Source organism: Phocoena phocoena, chromosome 12 (assembly GCF_963924675.1).
Source record: "Phocoena phocoena chromosome 12, mPhoPho1.1, whole genome shotgun sequence".
NCBI classification, from domain to species: domain Eukaryota; kingdom Metazoa; phylum Chordata; class Mammalia; order Artiodactyla; family Phocoenidae; genus Phocoena; species Phocoena phocoena.
The window spans coordinates 24,225,576-24,249,757 of NC_089230.1; the positions used below are offsets into that span (position 1 = coordinate 24,225,576).

The 24,182-nt window shown below is 37.5% G+C and overlaps 1 pseudogene; it reads left to right on the forward strand.

Moving 5' to 3' along the window:
• Nucleotides 1-231: 231 nt before the first annotated feature.
• On the forward strand, nucleotides 232-801 carry LOC136131832 (FUN14 domain-containing protein 2 pseudogene; annotated as a pseudogene).
• The last annotated feature ends 23,381 nt before the right edge of the window (nucleotides 802-24,182 follow it).

A 24,182-nucleotide genomic window follows, 5' to 3' on the forward strand; every position in this document is an offset into this window, starting at 1 on the left:
GGGAAGATCCCACATGCCGCGGAGCGGCTGGGCCCGTGAGCCATGGCCACTGAGCCTGTGCGTCCGGAGCCTGCGCTCCGCAACGGGAGAGGCCACAACAGTGAGAGGCCTGCGTACCAAAAAAATAAAATAAAATAAAAGTGTCAGGAGATACTCAGGAGGATCTCCAAAACCAGACTGAAGACTACACAAACCGAGACCGCGCCCACGCCTCCCGCCGCCGCCGTGGGAATGGAACCATCTACCCCAAGTGCCGGAAGCCAGCTCGCGCCGACCGCAGCGCGCCACTCTGCGTCCTACCGCGCGGAGGCCCGACGGGTGTCATCGCGAGACCAGCTCGCTGAAATGGCCGCAGCCAGTCAAGGAAACTTGGAGGTGAATTTTGAGTCACTGGACCTTGCAGAAGTTGCTAAAAAGCAGCCAGGGTGGTGCAAGCTGTTTGGGCAGGAATCTGGTCCTTCAGCTGAAAAGTATAGCGTGGCAACCCAGTTGTTAATTGGAGGGGTCACTGGATGGCGCACGGGTTTCTTATTCCGGAAGGTTGGAAGGTTGGCTGCCACAGCTCTGGGAGGTGGATTTTTCCTGCTTCAGCTTGCAAACCATACTGGCTACATCAAAGTGGACGGGCAGCGGGTAGAGAAGGATATGAAAAAAGCCAAGGAACAGCTGAAGATCCGCAAGAGCAACCAGATACCTACGGAGGTCAAAAGCAAACTAGAGGAGGTGGTGTCGTTTGTGAAGAAGAATGTTCTAGTGACTGGTGGATTTTTCAGAGGCTTTCTGCTTGGTATGGCCTTCTAAAGAGGATGACTTCACTTCCTTATTCCTGGTTCTTCCAGCCAGCAGCCTCTTCACTCCATCATAGCATAGCAAGTCTCTCCTCTTGGTCCTCTTCTCCCATGCCTTCCTCCCTGCTGTGGTGTATCTGAACGGCTTCTGTAGGCATCTGTTGGTACAAGTGGATAAACGCCCCACCATGACCTTGACGGCAACGGAGGAGACAGTAGACATTAACTCTTCTCCCACCACACTCCCCCCTTGACTAATCTCTAGGTCAGCAAGAATATTCCTATCTCTTCTATGTAAGATACCAGAACAGGGTACAAGATGGCTCACCATGGAGCATGAGTGGATCCTCAAAGGTTGTCCCAAACCTGATTAGGAAAAGAAATAACAACCATGTAAGATACCTTACTATGTTCTGCATGGAAAGGAACTGAATACATTTGCCTTTAAGCGTAAAAGATTTTGGTATCTTGGTGTCTACTTTCTTTTGTAGTAGATTTTAAGTTACAGAATGAGAACTACTTCTACTGGCTCTAATTATCCTGACAAAATGGTAGCATGTGCACTACACTTGAAATATCTGAATACAGAATGAACTCGTTCTAAAGATACATATGCTGAGCTGAAGGTATTGTGTTTGGTGGGAAGGTCTTTAGGGAAACCAACCAATAGATACATTTAGGATGGTCAGACTTACTGAATCATTTAGAGTCATTCAGGTATTATCTAGGGATGTTTTCCACCATACAGGATAATACATCTCATGATTGTTTCCAAAGGATTTATTTATGGTAAAGTAAGTGACTTTAGGTGGAAGAGGGAAGAAGCTATTGGATTTGTATTTAATAGAAAAGGTTTTAAGCTTTGAAATGTGAAATATTCTTTACCTCTTGTCAAAACATCAGGGCTAGCCATAGCTCCTCTGTGCCAATTCTACTATTTCTTTATCCAGTTAGTTATGAAATATATAACATTTGAAGCAGAGTTTTTGAATGGTGGCATTCCAAGCATTAAGAATTGAGAACAGTAGCAACAGCACATGTGAAATAAATTATTTTCATCAAAGGTAATCTGCTGTCTCAGGATGACCCCAACTCTTTGAATTTTTCTTTAAAATAAAAGTTTATAGATATACACATGCTTAGAAACTTAACACATTTTTCTGTAATGGCCTTCTATTGTACCATCTAGAATATCCACTGCAGGAAGGCAAGGCTTGTATCTTCACCATTATATCCATGGAGCCAAGCACTTTATAGGTGCTCGGTATCTGTTGAATATATGAATAATGAGCTCATAGAAAAGTATCTGGAAAAGGGACTGATCCACAGGATTTGTGAGACTTTATGAGTTCTAAAAATTCAGAAAACTTGGAATTACTTCTTAAACTTGCAGGTGATCCCTTGCAAAATGTATGCTTTTAAGGCCTTCCTTTTAAAATGTTTGTCTTTTAACTGACCTTGTGAATGATGCATTGAATTTGGAAATTGTAGCTACTAGTGGATGTGTGGAATTTTTTAGAATTCATCCATTTGCATTTTTCTCCTTATTATGTTATGGTAGTATTTAAAGGCAACATTAAGTTGTTTTGCTTGTAATTTGTATGAATTATATACAAATCATAATGGTAAAAAAAAAAAAGACTGCGCCCATTTCTCAGGAACAAGCAGACCCACATTAGCCAAAATGTGAAAACCAGAAGGACTAAAAGGATTGAAATACCAGAGAATTTATTAATATAATACCTGACGTCAGTAAGCTGAAGGACGATGTGTAGGAAACTTAACAATCCTTGGTGAGTCATTATTCTTTAGTAAATGGGGATAAAAATATCTAATTTCAAAGATAACTCTGCAAGAGTGAATAAGCTACATCACTCCACATTTCTATCCTGAATTTAGAAGCCATATGGAGGTTTGTTATTTAAATAAAAACAGTATTTAAAAATAACATGTCAGGGCTTCCCTGGTGGTGCAGTGGTTGAGAGTCCGCCTGCTGATGCAGGGGACACGGGTTCGTGCCCTGGTCCGGGAAGATCCCACATGCCGCGGAGCAGCTGGGCCCGTGAGCCGTGGCCACTGAGCCTGTGTGTCCAGAGCCTGTGCTCCGCAACGGGAGCGGCCACTACAGTGAGAGGCCCGCGTACCGCAAAAAATAAATAAAATTTAAAAAAAATAAAAATAACATTTCAGATATTACTAGATCTTTATTAAAGTATCATCAGTACAAAGTACAGATGTGCTATGAAGTGAATTGTTTCCACAAGTATCTATTTCCTCTATTTTTTTAAAATCTCTAGTCAAATATTACCTTCCTCCTCAGATTCCTCAGAATCTTCCAATTATAATAACAAGGATCTCCTAGAGTTTTCAACGTAGGGTCCAAGGTGGGTCTACTCTATGCTGCGTTCTAAGGATAGCAGAAATATATTATAGCAAGTTCTCATGGCTTTTTGCCCATTTATTGGAGTATAGAGTAAAGAAAGAAAATACTCTTTTCACACTGGTGCCCTTTGAAATGAGGACCTTTGCTCCATAGAGCTTTCCTTAGTATGTGAAAAGTTAAAATAAAGAAAATAAAGTGTTTTCATACTTTCTACATTGAAATAACAATAGAAATAAAAATAATTCTGTCCTGTTGGGGCATTTTCGAGTTTCCAGCCTTTGGTTCAGTTTAAAACATAATGTTGGTGCCAAGAGATTTCATGCTCCAGTGGAAGGGAGAGAATCAGAGCCCATCACTGGTTCTGGGTAATCTGGATAATCTTGGATGAGGTTTAAAGTATTCAATTGGATCTGGATTGGAATATAGGATTATGCAGCCAATATTTTGTTTAAAACCGATGTCTTTACAATTAATTGTATAAATTCCCTTCTTATATTTCAGAAAAAAGTCCAGATCATGTAGCATAAGTGCTAGCTAGCTACAAACTGAAGTTCTCATCACGACATTGTGTTGCCTGCACTTCCCTCAGAAAATAAAGATGTTAAAGCTGCAATGATACTTGTAAATTACCCAGAGAAAACAGATACAAACTGTGCCTTGTCCTCAAGTAGCTAAAAAATTCAAAACAAAGACTCACTTTCACCTCAAGTAGTAGGGCTAATTAGAGCCTAAAATAGGTTTGGCTTCAATTCTCTAGATAATCTACTGTGTGTTTATTTAGTCTGAAATTAGAAGCTTAAAAATAAATCAACTTTCAAGTAAAAGCTAAATGACTTTGAAAACCAACTTCCAGAAGTGTTAGACTTTAAAATGACCTCTTTGAGTGGCCTATGTGTAAATATAGTTAATAAACATTGGTCTTATTTACTTTAGATTTGCACCTCAAAACTTAAAAATATTAATAAATTCAAAAGAAGCTTCCTAACCTGCCTATCACAAATTCACATTCTTGACAAATTACACACACACACACACACACACACACGCACATACTGTATGCCCCCATCTTTCTGCTTACCTTAGTCTCAGGGAAGCACTCACAACAATCTTCACCGTGTAGGACTGTCAATCTCAATTTTGTCTGCACTTTACAATCACCCGGGGAACTAAAGCTCTGGCTATACTGAGCACCAATTAAATCAAAGTCTCTATAGTTGGGACCCAGGCATCACGTTTGTAAAACTCCCCAGGTGAATCCAATATACAGCCAACATTGAGAACCACTCTTGGAGGAATTAGTTTTTCTACAGAATGCCTGAAAACCACCAAAAGCACCCAATTTTTTTCTCATCATTCTCACTCTCAGTTTTTCCCCTTTGGTTGGTTTATCCTCTCATATGCTTAACTGAATTCCATCACTCTGAGTGTAAAAAAGTCAGGAAAGAAAATAGTCCTACATCATTTCAATTTTTTAATTCACTTATTCAATCAATAAATATTTTCTATATATCTTCTACATAAGTCCAGGCTTTACAAGAACTTATTAAAGCAGCAGGCTTTCCCCGAGGGACCTCACAGCATAATAGGGAAGATGGTCAGGAGCAAAGTACATTCCAGTGTTGGTTGATGAGCACTGAAGCTGAGGTACAGCGGGGACATAAAGAACTGTTTTCCTTGTAGGCATCAGGGACCACATTACAAAAAGACTGCATTTGAGTTGGTCAGGAAGGTGGAGCAGGTGGCCTAAGTAAACAGAGGGGGTAGTGGAGTAGCATTCCAGGCAGAGAGAAAATCTGCATAAAGGCATAGAAGCATGAACAAGTCCAGTGAGTCAGGAGCCTTAACTAGTTTGGTGTGGCTGGAGGGCAGTGGTGTGTGTGTGTGTGTGTGTGTGTGTGTGTGTGTGTGTGTGAGTAGGGATGGAAATTGTGGTATCTAAGGTTGGAGGAGAAGGCAGGAGAAAGTGCCCCATGCATCAAAGATGAATTGAGCCTGGAATTAGCCCTTGACGTTACTATGTAAATTTATTATATGTTTTAAAAATTCCATTGACCTTTAGGAAACGGGATTACTGTTGAATATCTATCATCTTGATGAATATCTTGGAATACATTTTATTATTAAACCACGTGTTTGTGTATATGTGTGTATGAAATTAGAGCACTAGTGTGGAAAACAAAGACAGAGCATACTTGACAATAAGAAATCAAGTAATTATTCTGATTTTAAATTTGCAATTGAATTAGAAGGTAGAAAGTGAGAAAGAAAATCAAGTCCTTTTAGACTTTGGATATTGGGTGACCTGACTGTGATTATTGTCTTCAATCACAAATCACACACGGAGAAGACACAGCAGCACATTTGTAACATCTTCCTTAACATAAAGGATAATGTGTGTATGGGTGGCTAAACTAGTAAAAGTTCTCTGTACTTCGATTTAGACTACCCTTATCATTTCCTCTTGTGTAAATCCCATTCCACTCCAACGCCTGGTCCTCCAGCACCTTCCTGAATCCCTACCCCTTCACATGTCCCATATACAACCTCTCCCTGGACTCTACAAGCATCCATTCATCTGTATCTCTCTCTGCCTCTTATAAATGACAAATCCATGTGTTTGATTCTTCCTTTAGAACAGGATCTGTACCTACTTTTTAAAAATAGACATTTATTAAGTGCCTAGTACCATTCACATACATCATCTCATTTAACCCTTCCAGCAGCCAGTACTGTAACTTAGAAGCTATTTTCCAAACACTCAGGTGAGGAAATCAAAGTTCAAAAAGTTAAATGGCTTTCCCCAGATTATACAAGGAACAAGTATATGAAGCATCTGAGTCAAATTTGGAAACAGGCTCTCTTATTCCATCTACTATGCACCCATTATTCTTACTGAAAGAAAGAGTCCAGCATCATGTTTTGTAGAGAATAGGTACACAATACACGTGTTTAATAAATAGCTTCTATGTTGCTTTCCTTATATGCGTGTATGTCTAAATGTACATAAGCACACCCATACTCGTATCCTATGTAGATGCAGACAGGTGCACAGACAATTCCCAAGTACAAACTCGATATGTCCCAAATACTGGATAGTTAAGTGAGTTGTGAGAGATGCAAAACACTATTTCTACAGAAACAATTTCATACAAAGAAGGTAAGGCATCACATGGACCCGCTCCATGCCTTCTGAACACACAAAGTATCAGAACGCAAGTAGCCACCATATACACAATGTCTCATTTGAAAATATATTCTTAGTTTTGTTTTCTCCTGAGCCAGGAACTGGGACTTCTCATCATCCGATCTCGCCAGCTTGGGGGGATGTGAGGATGAGAACCGTTCCAGATGTGTAGATGCTCCAGATGTATTACAGACCATAAATGCATGCTGAAAAAAAACCCATAAATACATGCCACAAAATGCATATGACACACAGACATCTGTCATGTAAGCTCCAAGAGGACAGAGATTCTTGTTTTGTTCACTGATGGATCCCAAACCCTTAGAACAGTACCTAACACATAATAGGCACTTAATAAATATTTTTAAATTAAAAAAATGAATACTTTATAGACCTTGTTAGCAGCTTCCTCCCTTTTCATACCACCAAAAATTAGCTGTGGTAATTTCCAAATGAAGTCTTAAAACAATGAAAGGTCATTCTTCTGGTTCACACTAGAATTAGAGCCCAAAAGTGTTCAGATCAACTCATGACCACACATAATCTTGGAATTCACAATTTCACAGTGAATGGACAAGAGACAAAAAGCTAAACAAGATCCATTAATGTGGCTGTGAGAATGGAAAACTGGACCCAGAAGACAAATTTTTAAATGAGATTATTTGGTCTAGTTGAGAGCTGACCACATGTGTTGAAACTATAAGTTGTCTTTGCACAGAGGTGGCTGACCGTCTGAGTTTTGTCTCTAGTGGGGAGAGGACACAAAGTTCTAGAGAGAAATTGCCAGATGAGAACACAAAAGATTAAGTTGGATAGAAAGATATGTCTTGGTATAGAAAACATGGTCTTATAGAGATTTAAGTTACCAAGATAAATTCCAGAATTTTAAGAACAGCAGAAATGCTCCTTTTTGAATTGTTCAGTTACTACATAAGGTAGAGGCGGGGGCTGGAGGAGGCGATCTCTTAGGCCATTCACTAACCCATGAAACTAGGAATGAGGCCAAATTTTAATGAAACCTCATACAGCTTTGTTCTTGTTTCCCTGTGAAAACTGTATATTCGTGGTATCTTATCAATATAGAGATCTGAAATTATTTCTCCAGGGAACAAATAACATTTCACTAAGTTCCTGGGGCAACAGGAAGTGAATACACATAAAAACAATTACCAGATTGAAAAGCCATTCCCCTAACCTCTTGTAAATCTTAAGTACTACTTATAATGAGAATGTTCTTATAATTCTCTAAAATGATGTATTATTTACCTACTGGGAAAAAAATTAACTGGATATGAAAATAGACTTCCAATTAAAGAACTCTCACTTATTCTTTTGGTATCTCATCATTTGTTACTCTATAGTTGTAAAGATAATAGTATAAAATACAACAATGTCATCAAGATAGACTCCTAGCATGCTTCTGTACCCAGAGCTGTCTGTAGTGGGGTTTGCGACTTTGGGAAAATCACAGTGAAAAAAATTCCTTCTCTCCCATGCTTTCGGATTAAAATAAATTCAAGAAAACTGGCATAATAAAAAGAGCACTGGATTTGGAATCAGAAGTCTAGGGTGCAAGTTGAGGTTCCATAACACAAAAGCAGTATGATTTGGGGTAAGTTACAACCTCTCTAAACTTTACTTTCTTTATCTGCAAAATAAAGGTAATAGTAACTATAATAAAACTATAATAAAAAAGTTATTGCAGTCACTTTCAAACAGATGTGTGAATGCACATAGCAGAGGGGGTACTCAATGTTGTTTGAGTGTTGCTACAAATTAGTCATTTTCTTACTTCGCTATAAAAACTACAACCTCCTGCAATAACAAAAGCAGAGAAAAGCGATAGCAACCTGCAGTGATTTTGTGGAAGTTCATTTGTGATGGGGTTGCAGAAGGTGTCAGTCTAGCAGCCAAAATATATGCACAAGTTCATGGATCCCAAGATCCATGTCTATACCCAGTGCCTTCCTGAGCCACCACCTGTCCATCTGATCCAAGGCAGTCTGAGGTCCAGGAAGCACCAACTGGTTGATTCCATCCCTAGAAACAGCTCTGAACAACCAAGGTGGGGGACAACCAAGGGGGATGCCACTCTTCAGCCTTCTCGTATAACTCGTCAATCTTCAAGTACATGACCCAAGCCCCATTCCTAGTACTATGAGATTCTGGTGTTTTCTTTAGAATTTCTAAGGCATAAGATGAGGGATGCATTCATGTTTTCCATCGCAGCTCGCTCAGAATTTCTGCTCCCAACTCACCTCCCTGTACTCTGCTCCCCGTCTCCCTTCTTGAAGCTGTGCTTTCCCCTCTAGTCTGATTCTCACTAGAATGGACATGGTCTCTTCTCTCTTACTGCCCTTTAAGAACCTCTAACACTAAAGTATTTTGCATAACAGACTTGACCAAAAGTTTGGGGATAGTAAGAATAATGACAACCCAGAGCTTAAAACATCTGCATATTGCATACTGAATTTCAGATGTGACTTTTCCTCAAAATTTGTCTCTCCTCAATCCACAGAAATTTCTCACTGACTATAAAGGCTGGGTCCTAGTCTATGGACGGTTTACTTCTTAGACCTTTTTCTCCTTTCATCTTTTCCGGAGCCAGGAGCATAGAAGCTCTAAATTCCTGCCATTTTAGAGCAGTTGATATTCCGTTTCATGCTTTCCCATCTAGACTGACACAAGGGCCTTTGGCCTACTTTTCATAGTCAGTGGAGCCATTAAGGTATTTTCTTAGGAAAAAAAAAAATCTCCCTGAGGGGAATTCTCCTGGAACAAACAACTTAAACAAAAGCAAGGCTTAAAAAAAATGTTTCTTCTTACTTCATACGATTTAGGGTAATAATGTCCTATTATCAGATTTAGGTAGAAGGGACACACTTATCAGGCATGTCTCACAAGGGGAAACATCACTGGCAGGAAGGAGGAGTAGCAAGGTCAGAGGTAAATGTTTTCTTTAGCTTTTGTTTTTCACAGAAGAGATGTTCTCCAAGGTTTTCCATCACCTCAATAAACTACAAAACTTCAGATTATAAAGAGCTCATAACCTAAACCCAATCTAGGCAGAAAAGAGTGCTATAGATCCCAGAAAATGGAAGGAGCCACCAAGTGTCCCCTAGATAGTAATGTCCATCTAGACCCAGAATCCAATGGCTCAAAACTCCACATGTCTAGAAGCCAATGTGGAGAACAAGAAGGAAGTGATCAATAAGGAAAGGTGTGGGGAACTCATTTTATTTCCTACCCTATCAGGAGTCCTGATACAGGAAAAGGAAAGGTTCCACTCCAGTGTAGGAGTTGCCAGGAAACTTGCCTTCATGGAATATTCCTAAATCTTGACAGATATTTGCAGAGAAAATCTGATCAGTCTCTCAACCCTAAAAATCTGGCCCCTTGTTTTTACATCCACCATCAACTTCCTAGTCCAAGTTTTTATGACCTTTCTCCTGGAGTTCTGCACTCATCTTCTATCTAATCTACCTGCATCCAAAACGGACTCCCTCCCATCTGTTTTCCCAACTGTAGCCTATGTGATCGTTCCAAACCTTAACTATGATCATTTCAGCCCGCACCCCTACCCCCATGCTACAAACAATTGCTTTAAAACTTCAGAGACTTAGCATACCTATCAGGATAAAGACAAATCACTATAACATGGGGTACAAGTCCATGGATGGTCTAGCTTCACCTACCTCTCAAGCCTTGTGCCACCACGCTCCCCTCTGGTCTTTTCAGGCTACAGAGGCCCTTCTTCAGTTCCTCTGATTCATGGCACTTCAGCCAGCGACAGGTTTCCCTGCTGAGCACACTCTTCCCTCCCTCTTTCCCTCATTAAATCCTACTCTTCCTTCAGATATCAGTTCAAGTAGCACTTTCTCAGGGAAGCCTTCTCTATTCTCCTTGAAGGATCAAATGCTGCTAACATCACAGTTGCAATTCTTCATTCATTTGGGTGTTTATTGATAAATATCTGACCCTCCCACAAGACCGTAAAACTTCATGAAGAAGAGATTATGTCTAAATTTTTTTTACCAATGGATTCCTTTGTTGAATGAATGAATGAATGAACAACAGCTCATTAATCAAGAGACATTTTTTCTATACCTGAGAAATTAAGAAACTTGTCAATTTGATCACTTTTCAAATAGCCATGTTTTAAAGCTCTATTATGAATGAGGAGTATTGTTAGAACAAAGATTTGCTATGATTAGGTTTATTACTATTATTACCATCATAACTGGCTTATTGTCAATATCATTGCCTTCATAACTCAGCATTTTATAACTATTACTACATTCATTAATTAGTTTTTTATACTTCCATTATTTATAAAATGGGTTATTTTTGTAAAAGCTAAATCCCATCGAAAAGAGAATGTATTAAGACTCCAGAAGTACCAGACTGTGGCTAGAGGGTCATTTTAGAACTAAGGGTTGCCTATGGATCTACTTTATTACTAGTTCCAGGAGGTACATGCCATTTGGAAAATTAAGGCCTTGAGAAAGATCAAAGAAACATTTATAGCCACTTAAGGAGTAACCTTTTCTAATGATAAACTCATCACATTAGACTTAGATGGGACCTTAGAGGTCATTTAGCTACATTCATTATTTCATACATGATAAAGCCAAGCCTGGACTTCCATAAGGTCATATAGCCAAGGCAAGCCCTGCATCTATTTTTATTCAGCTCCTTTAAAACTACTGTATATTAAATCAGCTCCAAACCTATAAAAACCAAGGGTCCTAACAATTCATATCCGATTGTCACAGAGCCAGCTGGGATGTGAATAGCTTTCCAGGTTGCCAGACTAGAATTTCATATAAATGGACACTCATCTTTGTTATTTAACTCCAGTCTAAATTTAGAAACTAGTTCTGCTGTGTAGTTCTGTGCATGAAGAAAAAGATACCTCAAGATCATCTATATGTCATTTTCTCAAAAAAGCCTTTCATCTTTATTAAGAATGGTCTGCCAGTATGAGAAGGGTAAGTTCTAGTGTGACCCCCAAGGTCAGCTGCATACCCCCCCGCCAAGGTCAGTTCTTGTATCTGCTGCTTTTGTCCATATCCAGATGTAGAACTCAATACCTATTTGATTTCACCCAGAAGAATGCATTTGATCTAATGTTAATTAGCAACACAGGGACTGAGTCTCTGGCAGTCCAGTGGTTAAGACTCCTCACTTCCACTGCAGTGGCACGGGCTCCATCCCTGGTCAGGGAACTAAAATCCCACATGCCCCTGCAGCAGAAAAAAAAAAAAGAGCAATGCGGCCTTTATTGGAGATACTAGGGGAGGAAGAAGGTGGCATTAATCCTCACTTATCTCAGCAAACAGTTTAAAAACCTGATCAGAAATTTCTACTCCCTATAAGTACCTCCTCAGTCAAGTTGCACTAGGGGGTTTTGATTCTTTCTTTTCCCATTTGCAGTGCACAGCCTCGTTTCTCTTCTCCTCCCCTCCAAATTTTCTCTTTCCTCAGGAAGGTCTTACAACTTTCCCACTCATCCATTCCCTCCCTATTCTTTTCAGAGCAATGTGTCTGTGTCCTAGCTATGATCTTTAAACCTCCATGCCCAACTCATCAACGAATTCCATAAAACAAAGGGACTTCTGGTTAACAAGGCCCACTTTCTTAGAAGATCGTTTATGTCTTTTGTTACTTGTGTGTGTGTGAGAGAGTGTGTGTGTGTGTGTGTGTGTGTGTGTGAGTATACACATATATTCTTTTTCTAAATATAACTAACTCTTCCCTGGAGGAACTGAATTCTGGCAATTGAAATTTTCCCCATCCTATTGTAGAAGTAAAAAAACTCTCCTATAGTGATTTGAGCTAATTCTTTTCAAGGCATGCTGCTGTCATAAAGGAGTTTTCTATGGTACTTTTGATTTTAATGAAAAATTTTCAAATTTAAGAATTCCTTACAGGGGAATAAAGAATAACAACAACAAAATCCCTCTAATTTTTTCCCCAAGCTTCCAAATTCCTAGGCATTAGTACCTCTTGGAAAACATTTTATCAGGACTCATAATTGAAATACGAAAAAGCAACTGCTTCTCAGAAACCTCAGTCTTAGGAAATGATCATAAGAATTGAAAGTATAGGCACATATTATCTGGAATATAGAAGTAGATTCACTTCTCATTTTTTAAACATGCTTTTCCCTTAATAAAATGATAATGAAATGACTAGCCAATGATCTAATACCCCTCTTTGTCAACAGCACAGATACCAGCTGCCTTTGTCACATAACTAGGTGGCCAAACTGTCACTAGTGATACCACCAACAGGCCATCCAGAAAGTTCCCAATGAAACTCCAAGGGAAAAAATATCTTACAAGCAAATGGTATGTGGGCAAACTTTGCAGTCCAAGAATCTGCTCTCATAAATGCTATTTGGACTAGAATAAGGAATAAAATACTAGATAATAGCTACAAAATGTTAGAGAAATCGTTGTTGTTTTAAGTTTTCCTCTGCAGAATTTTTAAATTAGGAAAATTTTTGTTAAAAACAAAAATACCTTGGGGAACTCCTTTCACAAGATGTAAACATTGGCATCAGTATTACTATTTTCAAAAGTAGAACAGAGGCCTTAAGAAGCTGGCAAAACTGAGAAAAAAATGAGTTAGGTAAATAAAATTTGCAAGTCCTATTTTATGTCACTTTTTTTCAAAATGTTCTCAAATATTAATTATAAGTGGAAGTGAATAAGTTAATAATCTATGATGGTAAGAATAAAACATTCATACATTAACTTCTTGTAGAACAGAATTTTATATTGGAATATTGGCATATGTGGCCAATTTTTTTTAAATTTTAAGATTTTTGAGATTTCAAAATATAAGCTCTTGTGTGTGCTTCTGCAGATAATATTTTTATTATGCTATTCAAGACATAAATGAATCTGTTTTTCTCACTTTTCTTTATCAAAAAACATTTGTTTCAGTAGTCTCTTCCAGTGTATTAAGACTTCACAGTACCAGAATATCTGAATGGGCCAAATTCATTAATCAAGCAGAATAGCTCATTTGAAATGAGTCCTAAAGGCTTCAATGTTCTATCCTCTGTAGCAACAGAGTCATTCCTATTTAATTAGGTAAGCCAATGTTTTTGCAAAACGATTTATAATGCAATTTAATTTGGGGGTTTGGTAATCATCTAGGAATTCATTCATTATGACCTCCACACTGAGTTTACTTTGTAAAGCAGCATAAAACTAATCACTTAGAGCTATAAAATGTGAGACCTTTTTTTTTTAACCCATAAGCCTTTTACATTATATGTGCCTTTCATGTGTTTACGTTGACTCTTTTTGTTTCATTGCCTTTCAAAACTATGGATGGGGTAAATAGGTGAATTACAACAGCAATGGCCAGGAGTGACTGACAAGCCCTGGAGTGGTTATGTGGGGGAAGATGGCGAAGATGCTGGAAAACCTGGACCACAGGTGTCAGTGTGTCCCAGCATCGCTAACTGTAATCTACCTGCTGACCGGTGCTGGGATTTTCCTCAGGAGATATGACCATCATGTGACTTGAACCAAACTATTTAAAGTATGTGTTGTTTTAAACCAGGGGAGGGAGCGGGAAACCAGTCCACCAAAAACATCTAATGCACTGGATTCATCTTGAGACAGATGTTTACGTAAACTCCCAGATCGAGACACTAACTCCTAGTGAATTAACCTATGAAACCACCTTGCGCCTTGTATTGTTTAGTCATTATTTTTACCTGATGAAATCAGAATATGGGTCCAGAGGCCACACAGGTTCATAGCCTGAGAAAATTCAAGTGTCCTCTTGTTTTCAAATGCTTCTCTGATTACTATTAGTGTCAGAAATTTGTGGAAAAGCATTGTTTTAAGTGGCAACTGACATGAACATTAAAAATCTCCTCAGGTCTCTGAACCAGTTAAGAGTCGGAACGAAAATCCATGAAGGTGGACTTTGAATTTAAATGCAAGACTTTGAATTTAAATGCAAAACTTGATAATGCTATGAGCCAGTTAATAAATACCACAAGTAGAGATTATAGTATACCACATACCATCCTGGATGAATGGACATGTCTTACTTCTTTGTTTCTTTATATCAAATTTAGTGGTATTTGAAAACAAACTTTTTCAGAAATAAAGGACTTAACTGAGAGGAATAAAGGCTGAGAGCCTGAAGTGTCCTACTTTACCCAATACTAGTGATTAATGAGAAGTTTGTTCAAAGAAGAGAGTCTTACACTGCCTCTGTTAACACGATGACATACACCCCAGATGATCAGTTTATGACCTGAAGCTCTGGGTGTCACTCTTAATGTTTTGCAAGTCACCTTTAAAAAAACTGCCTGTTTTGCATACCAATAACAGATATTCCCCTAGTGTACTTGGAAGGAAACTAAATGCCATCAAGGAAAGATGCTTTAAATTTTTTGTTTTACTTCCAACCACTGTCTGTTTGGTTAGGCTTTAGCAAACATAATCTAGGATGCTGAACTTGCCCAATGGTACCACAGCATTGTATGTTCCCAAGCATCTTATCAGGTTCATCAGCATTAATTACTCATATCTACAGTCATACACATAGAGCTGCAAACTTTGTATTTCTTTTTTTTATTAACATCTTTATTGGAGTATAATTGCTTTACAACGGTGTGTTAGTTTCTGCTTTATAACAAAGTGAATCAGTCATACATATACATATGTTCCCATATCTCTTCCCTCTTGCGTCTCCCTCCCTCCCACCCTCCCTATCCCACCCCTCTAGGCGGTCGCAAAACAATGAGCTGATCTCCCTGTGCTATGCGGCTGCTTCCCACTAGCTATCTATTTTACGTTTGGTAGTGTATATATCAAACTTTGTATTTCTACCTGTACACACTGGAATGTGTGTGTTTGTGTTTACAGAAATGGCTCCTACACCCAAATTCGCCTTATGAATCAGCCTTGTCTACTTAGAATAGAGTCAAGAGCCCAAATAGTTGCCCCTAGACTACAAGTTACATAAGCTCAGGGATTTGGTCTTATTATCTACTGCTGTATTTCTAGAACCCAGAATAGAGTCTGGCATGTGGTAGGAAATTGCTAAATGGTTGTTAAATAAATGAATGTTACATGGCCTATGCACAAAAGGTCATGCAGTCTGCCCAGAGGAGAGTGCCCTAGGCTCAAATCTAGAGACTGTGTGTCTTATGCAAGATTCTACTGAGCTTAGTTTTCTGGTTTCCCAGGCCACCAAAAATTAAAAAGCAGCAAATTACAAGGGCATGGGGGAGTACCACTAGAAGCATTCTCAACATAATGAAAAATGAAAGCTGGCTTCCAATATTCAGAGAAAGGGATAGAAAAACTATGAAACTTAGCTACTAGTCCTCAAAACAAACAAAAAAAACCCAAAAAAGGTATGCTTATTTAACTTTTGAGCACTTCAATGTTCCAGCATGCATAAGATTTATATGTATATACAAACACTGTATGTTTTTGGTATGATTCTGAATATTATATAGATGGAATCATATTGCCTGAAGTCTTCCCAGACTGGCTTTTTAGTATTCAAAATTATTTTTGAGATTCATCTATGTGTCCAGTTTGTCCATTTTCACTATATATGAGTAGACCACAAATTTTCTATTCTAATACAGATATGTATTTAACTATTTCCAATTCTTTGTTTTTATTTTTTAATTTTTATTATTTTTATTTTTTTTTTGCGGTACACGGGCCTCTCTGCTGTGACCTCTCCCGTTGTGGAGCACAGGCTCCAGACGCGCAGGCTCAGCGGCCATGGCTCACGGGCCCAGCCACTCTGCGGCATGTGGGATCTTCCCGGACCGAGGCACGAACCCGTGTCCCCTGCATCGGCAGGCGGACTCTCAACCACTGCGCCACCAGGGCAGCCCCAATTCTTTCCTTTTACAACCAGTTTGGATGAGCATTCCTTATAGATGCAAGCACAAGAGGTTCTCTAAAGTTTATACGTAGAAGTGGAATAGCTGGATTGTAGGGAGTGTACATTTTCAGCTTCCTAAGTACTACCAAATTGATTTTCTAAATGCTGGTACTACTTTACACTTACACTAGCAGTTAAGAGTTCCCATAACTCCACATTCTTGTCAACATTTTGCATTTATGGTATCTCCCTTTCTCCCACTCCAATACTGCCCCTTCCCCTCCCCAATGGCCACCACTAGTTTGTTCTCTGTATCTGTGAGTCTGCTTCTTTTTTGTTATATTCACTAGTTTGTTGTATTTTTCAGATTCTATGTATAAGTGATATCATACAGTATTTGTCTTTCTCTGTGTGATTTATTTCACTTAGCATAATCCCCTCCAAGTCTATCCATGTTGCTGCAAATGGCAAAATTTTGTTTTTTTTATGGCTGACTAGTATTCCCTTGTGTGTGTGTGTGTGTGTGTGTGTGTGTGTGTGTGTATACATATATATATACATATATATATACACTTCTTCCTTATCTGTTCACCTGTTGACGGACCCTTAGATTGCTTCCATATCTTGGCAATTGTAAATAATGCTGTTAGGAACATTGGGGTACATGAATCTTTTCAAATTAGTGTTTTTGTTTTTTTCAGATATATATCCAGGAGTGGAATTGCTGGGTCATGTGGTAGTTCTAGTTTTAGTTTTTTGAGAAACCTCCATACTATTTTCCACAATGGTTGCACCAACTTACATTCCTACCAACAGTGTACAAGGGTTCCCTTTTCTCCACATCCTCGCCAACATTTGTTATTTGTGTTCTCTTTGATGATAGCCATTCTGACAGGTATGAGGTGATATCTCATTGTGGTTTTGATTTGCACTTCCCAGATGATTAGCGATGTTGAGCATCTTTTCATATGCCTGTTGGCCATCTGCATTTCCTCTTTGGAAAAGTGTCTATTCAGTTCTTCTGCTCATTTTTCAATCAAGTTGTTTGTTTTTTTTGATGTTGAGTTGTAAGAGCTGTTTATATATGTTAGATATTAATCCCTTATTGGTCATTCCACCTGAAAATTTTCTCCTATTCAATAGGTTGCCTTCTCGTTTTGTTGATGGTTTCCTTTGCCGTGCAAATCTCTTAAGTTTAATTAGGTTCCACTTGTTTATTTTTGCTTGTATTTCCTTTGCTTTAGGAGATGGATTAAAAAAATATTGCTACAATTTATGTCAAAGAGTGTTCTGTCTACATTTTCCTCTAGGAGATTTCTAGTATCCAGTGTTACATTTAGGTCTTTAATTCATTTTGAGTTTATTTTTGTGTATGGTGTTAGAGAATGTTCTAATTTCATTCTTTTACATGTGGCTGTCCAGTTTTCCCAGCACCACTTATTGAAGAGACTGCCTTTTCTCCACTGTATATTCTTGCCTCTTTTGTCTTAGATTAACTTATCATAAGGGCATGAGTTTATTTCTCAGCTCCCTATTCTGTTCCATTGATCTATGTATCTGTTTTTGTGCCCATATCAGACTGTAGTTTTGTAGTATAGTCTGAAGTCAGGGAGCCTGACTCCCCCAGCTCTGTTCTTTTCTCTTTATATATGTTTCCTTATAATATGTTTCAAAATCAGGAAGCATGAGGCCTCCAGCTTTGTTTTCCTTCTCAATATTGTTTTGGCTATTTGGGGTCCTTTGAAATTCCATATGAATTTTAGGATGTCTTTTGTATATCTCTCAAAAAAATGCCATTGGGATTTTGATAGGGATTACACTGAAAATGTGTCACTTTAGGTAGTATGAGCATTTTAACAATATTAAGTGTTCCAACCCATGAACATGGGATGTTTTTCCATTTATTTGTCTTCTTTACTTTCTTTCAGCAACGTTTTGTAATTTTCAATGCAAAAGTCTTTCCCTTTCTTAGTTAAGCTTATTCCTAAATATTTTATTCTTTTTTAATGCTATTATCAATGGGATTGTTTTCATTTTCTTTTGGGGTTGTTAATTGTTAGTGTACAGAAACACAACTGATTTTAATGTGTTGGTTTTTATCCTGCAACTTTGCTGAATTCATTTATTAGTTCTAACACTTTTTTGTGTGGGGTGAGTATTTGGGGTTTTCTACATATACAATTATGTTGTCTGCAAACATATCGTTTTAATTCTTCCGTTCCAATTTGGATGCCTTCTAATTTCTTTCTCTTGCCTGATTGCTCTGGCTGACTCCAGTACTGTGCTAACTAGAAGTGATAGACTGGGCATCTTTACCTTGTCCCTGATCTTAAAGGGAGCACTTTCAGTTTTTTACCATTGAGTGTGACGTTAGTTGTGGGCTTTTCACATGTGGCCTTTGTTGTATTGAGGTCATTCTCTTCTATTCTTAGTTTGTTAAGTTTTTGGGGGGTTTTTTGTTTTTTAAATCATGAAAGGGTGTTGGATTTTGTCAGATGCCTTTTATGCATCGAATGAGATGATCATGTGGTTTGCGTCCTTCATTCTGCTAATGTGGTGTTATTACACTGATTGAGTTTTGTATGTTGAAGCATCTTTGTATTCTCAGAATAAATCCTGCTTGGTCATGATGTACCATCTGTTGAATTTGATTTACTAGTATTCTGTTGAGGATTTTTACATCAATTTTCATCAGGGATATTTGTCGGTAGTTTTCTTGTAGTATCTTCTCTGATTTTGGTATCAGGATAATACTGGTCTCATAGAATGAATCTGGAAGTGTTGCCTCCTCTTCAATTGTTTGCAAGGTTCAAAAAGGATTGTTGTTAGTTCTTCTTTAAATGTTAAGTAGACTTCTTCAGTGAAGCCATTTGGTATTGGGCTTTCCTTTGCTAGGAGATTTTTTTTTATTACTTATTTTATTACTTATTTAATCTCCTTATAGGTCTGATCAGACATTGTATTTCTTCATGATTCAGTCTTGATAGGTTGTATGTCTATAAAAATTTATCCATTTCTTATAGTTATCCTATGTGTTGGCATACCTCCATAGGTTTTAAAATTAATATTCTCCTGCTACTGGCAATATATGAAACTATTTATATCATGGCCTTCTCATCAGCAGTTTTAAAAATATTTTTTTATAATTAATTAAACTTTAATAAGTGAAAAAATTATCATTTGTGGCACTACTCTGAGTAAATGTGAACATTTTTTTCCTCTGTATTTGCTTCAAACCTCCTAAATGTAATCCATCACTTTGAACAGAAGTGAGAAAAGGTGGTAATGGTTGTGTGACATATCAGGTGATAAGTTTTGAACAGTGCTTTGAAAACTTTTTCTGTAGATATCAGATATTTCCTAAAGTATCATTACCAAGTGTACTTTCCCCAGAATGCTTTTCCAAGTCAGAAATGAAGCAGAAAAACAAGTTGCCTTTTGAGAGGAAAAAAAAAAAGAATGATAGCATGAGTATGACAGATAACAAAAACCAAATTGTATTTGCTTTTAAATTATAGACAGATATAAATGAAAACACATTAAACTCAGTGTCTCTAATTGTGTTACACTTTGTTAAGAGTTAAGAACCTTAATTAGGTAATGATACCAGAAAAGGAGTCACTGTGGGCCATGCACAAGGTAGATAATCCACAGATGATCTTTAAAAGTCTAGGTTTATACACATAATAGACATGCATATGCATACATAGAAAGAGAAGAAAAAACATAAAAGGCACACTTTAAAATGCAGATATTTTATAAATTAAAAATATAGCTTCAGACCTAGGGGAAATTTCTAGCTACAATGGCATGAAGAAGTCAGAGAATTCTCTTTTCATAAAGAAAGTGTAAACTGGACAAAATAACCATAATCAACCACATCAGAGGTCTGGAAATTGTCCCAAAGCAGACAACAATCTGAGAAGAATTTATTCTTGAAAAACTGGTAGAACTTTGGGTAAACGCAACTGGGGTCTACTTCCTTCTTGTCCGGGGATATTCTCACTTATGTCCCCCTTGCTCATTTGGTGACCAAAGCAAGACTGGGTAGAAAATCAGCAGCACTGCTGCCAGAGGGAGAAAACTTGCTTGGGAATGGGGCAAAACTCATGACTTTGACAAACACCATAAAGAATAAATGAGAAAAACCCACAGCTCTACTATCTTGAGGTTGTGGTCCTGTTTGGGGCAAGAAGTGAACAAACAGAAATTGTATGGGGAGATTCTAGAAAAGAGAGCTCTATTTAGAGGCTAGATAAGCTCTCTACACAACCATGGTTGACTGAGGAACTACTGGCATACACAGGGGAAACCTGAGGGAAGCCAGTTAGAAGCTAAAACCAAGAATGACTTGAGAACCAGCTGAATGTTTAACATACTCCCCAAACCACATGCACATTGATTTTCAGAGGTGAATATCTTATGGGCTGGCAGTGTTTGAATACAACCTCTAGCCAAATCATTGGCTGACCCCTAGGTTATACAGAAACAAGACTGACCTCTATTAAGCCAGGCTAAAAAATCAAAATAAGAATAAAAAACTAAGCCAGTGACTGCCTATGGGGGGAAATATTTTGCATTTTAAGCTCAGACAAGGTACAAAAAGAAAAAAAGCAGAAAAATAAATCAGAACCCAGAGTTGCTACCATAAATTATCAATTACAATATATAAACTGTCCAGTTTTCAGCCAAAAATTATAAGACAGTCAAAAAAAATGTAACCCATGCACAGAGGGAAAAAATATAGTCAATAGAGCCTAACTCTGAGTGGGCACAGATGTTGAGTTTAATTCATATGCACAAAGTATCACAATAATGACCCAACGAATAGGGAACCTTAGTAGAGAAAAATGCACTAGAAAAGAAAAATGGAAATTTGAGAATTGAAAATATAATAATCAAAATGAAAGAATGCCTAGGATATTAGGGCTCAACAGTAGATTCAAGATGGCAGAAGAAAGAATCAATGAACTTGAAGACAGAGTAAGAGATACTATTCAATCTAAAGAATAGATGGGAAAAAAAAACACTGGAGAAAAATGAATAGAGCCTCAGATACTGGATGATAATGCCAAGCATCACAGTATTCATGTAATGGAATTCTTAGATGCATAGGAGAGAAAGGAAAAGGCAGAAATCCCTATCAAAATTACAGCTGGTTTATTGAAGCAACTGACAAGCTGATCATAAAAATTATAGGGAAATGCAAAAAAGATAGAATAATCAAATCAATTTTTAAAAAGAACAAATTTGGAGAACTTATACTAAATTATTTTAAACCTTTCAATAAAGCTACAGTAATCAAGACAGTGTAGTATCAGCCTAAGGATAGACATATCAATCAATGCAACTGAATACACAATCCAGAAATAAACCCTCACATTTTTAGTCAGTTGATTGCAACAAAGATACCAAGACAATTCAGTGGGTGGGGGGCAGTGTTTTCAACAACTGGTGTTGGAACACTTGGATGTCCACACATTCAAAAATGAACTTAGACTCTTTAGTCACCCCATACATAAAACTAACTCAAAATGTAAGCGCTAAAACAATAAATATCCTAGAGTAAAACAAAGAAGATAATCTTTGATTAAGCAAAGGTATCTTAGATATGATACCAAAGCATGATCCATAAAAGAAAAATGTAATAAATAGTGACATTAACAATAAAAATGTTTTCAAAACACACCATTAAGAAAATGAAAAAACAAGCCACACAGACTGGGAGAAACTATTTGTAAATCATACAGTTTATAAAAGATTTGTACACAGAACACACAGAGAACTCTTCCAACTCAATAATACAAAGAGAAAAAAAAAATTCCAAAAAAAATTTTGAAAAAAGATTTGAATAGATATTTTAACAAAGAAGACATTTAAATGGCTAATTAGCTCATGAAAAGATGCTTGATATCATTAGTCATTAGGTAAATGCAAATTAAAACCACAATGGATTACAGTACACATTTACTAGAATGGCTATAATCCAACAGACTGATAATACCAAGCAAAGAAGAGATGTGAAAAAAAAAAAAAAACAGGATCCCACATATATTGCGGATGGAAATGTAAAAAGGCACAGACACTTCAGAAAATAGATATGTAGTTTCTTAAATAGCTGAACACAGTTATCATATGATCTACCCATTCTACTCCTAGATATCTCTCCAAGAGTATTGAAAACATATGTCCATACAAATGCTTGCCTGTGAATGCTCATGGTAGTGTTATTGATAATAGCCCCAAACTGGAAACAATCCAAATGTTCATCATCCAGTGAATGGATAAACAAAATGTGGGATATCTAGATGATGGAACACTATTCAGCAATAAAAACGAATAAACACTGATACAACTGATACATCTACAATATGAATAAACCTAAAAACCATCATGCTAATTGAAAGGAGTCACAAAGAAGGCCATCTATTATTGTAAGATTCTTTTTACATGAACTTTCCCAAAAAGGCAAAACCATAGACACAGAAAGCAGATAGTGGTTGCCCAGGGCTAAATTTTGGAGTGATGATTAACTACTAAAGCGCCCATAGGAACTTTTCATTTGTGATGATAGAAGTGTTTTGAAAGTGGATCGTTGCTGCACAATTGTGTGGTTGCACAATTTATAAGGTAGAAGGTATCCAATTATACCTCAGGAACACTACATGTATATACATGTGTGTGTCCATGTATGTATTCATATTTTACTGTCGGCTCTTCTGCTATCACATTATCTTAAAGTCACAGAAATTCTCTCTCAGCTCCTCCAGTTTTCAATGTTTCCCACAGCACTACACTTCAAGTCCCTTAAAAGAATCAAGACAATATCCCTCTATCTCTTTATTTCTTTACTGGCCGATCCACTTCATCCACTTTAAAGTTGACGCATTTCTCTTTGCAGAAGAAAAAGGAGATTCCTCTACTAGCTGAGTGCCAATCTGAGTATTAATATTTTTCATGTATTTCTGATATTTGTAGACAGGTATCATGTTATCTCGGATTTGATACATTTCTTTAGAAGCATCATCTGATAGAATTCAGAAACAATAACATCTTAGTACCAGAGATTATATTAAAACCCAAGTATGGCTGACTACATACCTCTTGCGCTTAACTACTATCCTATACATTTCATTCTGCTTCCTTCTTCCTGTACTTTGCCATAGTCCCACTTGTATTCTTCCACCTCACAAGGCAGATGAGAGGAAACTTTTACCCAGAAACCCACAATTACATAGCCTCAGGAACTGCAAGTAGTAGAAAATACCTCTGAACTCTTATCTTTTTTTTAACACAACTAAATTTAAGTATCAAATATTGCTTTGCTCAAGGGCAAATTTCATTCTGAGTGAATGAATTAATGATTCAAGGTACTTCCAAAACACAAATTGATCACAACTTCAGTGACATTTAAGAAAGACTAAGACAGTATTTCCCTAATTTACACATTTATAATATTGTGTTATTTACAAAACAATTTTATGTAATTTAACTTTTCATAAAAGTACTTGAAGTGGGTATCATTAGCCCTCTTTTACAGATGGCAGAAATAACAAGTTTATCATATCGTCCAAGATGCAAGGAAGTAGATGCTAGATTTGCCCTAACTCCAAATTCACTCTTCTTAAAATTAAACCACTAGACTGATGCAATGTTTCTCACTAAAAAAAAAAAAAAAGTGCAAGTCATAATGGTTCTCTTCTCTACTAGAAGTATGAAGAGGGCTGACAGCAGAGAGGCTGTTTATGCTGGAACATTTGGTGAAATCAGTGTTTGTGATCCCACATGCACGCCAGCACAATCAACAGAGACCCAGTAGTATCTGGTCACTCCAAGTAGATTGTGTTCACCAAATGTTATCATCTTGATGGATCTGTGAACATTTCTTTCCTAACATGCAGATATAGCACTGTTTTTAGCCCAAGAATTCTTTTGGGAATGC